The sequence below is a fragment of the Galeopterus variegatus genome, unplaced genomic scaffold (genome assembly GCF_000696425.1).
Source record: "Galeopterus variegatus unplaced genomic scaffold, G_variegatus-3.0.2 Scaffold1507, whole genome shotgun sequence".
NCBI classification, from domain to species: Eukaryota; Metazoa; Chordata; class Mammalia; order Dermoptera; family Cynocephalidae; genus Galeopterus; species Galeopterus variegatus.
In genome coordinates, this window is record NW_007727618.1 from 49,443 (window position 1) to 50,792 (window position 1,350).

A 1,350-nucleotide genomic window follows, 5' to 3' on the forward strand; every position below is an offset into this window, starting at 1 on the left:
TCCCCCTTTCTCTTCCCCCTTCCATGTGCTCAGGCATTTACATGTGTTTGGAGTCAGTTGTAGCTGTGAGATAGTTTTGCAGCCTGCACTGCAGGACTTACACATCCAGCAAATGTAATTCACTTTTGTTTACAATATTTTAGGAACTAAGTTCAGATCTGCGAAATCATCGTGGAATGGGTCCAACCTGAAGAAGAAATTCCAGAATTGTGACTGGACCAGAGAGCTTGCTGTTAGCCCCGACTCTGAAAGTCCCAGACACCCGTACTCATTCTTCAGAAAGATTTCAGGCTACCAGAAGGTATTGTACCTGGGGTCGGGGGAAGACTATTGTGTAAAATAACAAAGGTGTCCTCTTTTAAGTCAATTGATAATATAGTATGAGGGTACTTCAAAAATTCATGGAAAAATAGAATTGAAAGATAATACAAATCTTTCCATGCCATGAACTTTTTGAAGTACCCTTGTATTATGGGATTGAAGGAGCCTAAACTCTCAGTGTGACTAGTGTGTGTTTTGTTTTCTAAGACCTTGTACGAAGACTTTGTGTGGACCCTGAGAAATCTCAACTCCTTCCAATATACTCCAGTCTATGAAGGAGGGTCAACACTTCCTAATTTTAACCTCTTCTCTCCTCTCTTCTCCTTTCTCTACTCTTTCCTCTTTCTCTTCCCTTCCTTCCCTCTTTTTTCTCTGTATGTTTCTCAGACTGTAAAGAGGGTAAGTTAACAAGGAAGAGGAATCATAGGCCTCTGTGCATTTTCCATAACTATCTTCAATTGAGAAGCATAGAATTGCTCTCACTATTCTAACAAAGGTTACCGTTGCTTAGAATGATAAGATGGTGAGTTGTCAGAGAGGCATGGTCTTTGCGGAGAAATGTCTATAAATCAGGATGCTGTATTGTCCTGATATCTTTTCACTATGACAAAGAAAGACAGATGTTCATCTTCTGTAATAATTACTATTACTCTATTTTATTGGGGCATATCAATGATGCTCTAATTTAATTCTGGAAATTTAGAATGAAAAATAGTAACAGGCAAAGCAACTCTACTACTCAAGATGCCATAAATCTGGCACATGACCAGAGTTCAATTTCCTTCAGTCTACATTCCCAATGTATGAATGGAAGATTTAAGACCAGTGTGTCTCAATGAAAGGACCCTTGGGAGGCCACTTCAGTCTAGGTGCCCCTACAATTGAGGCCTGGAGGGTGCATTGGGCCAGGCTGTGATGTTTGGGACTGAGGAGAGACTGCTGTTGCATGCTTCAGGCAAATAGGGCTCCTCAAGGATGTGCCTGAGGGACAGTGGCCCATCAGCACCAGGTTTACAATCAGAAACCCGT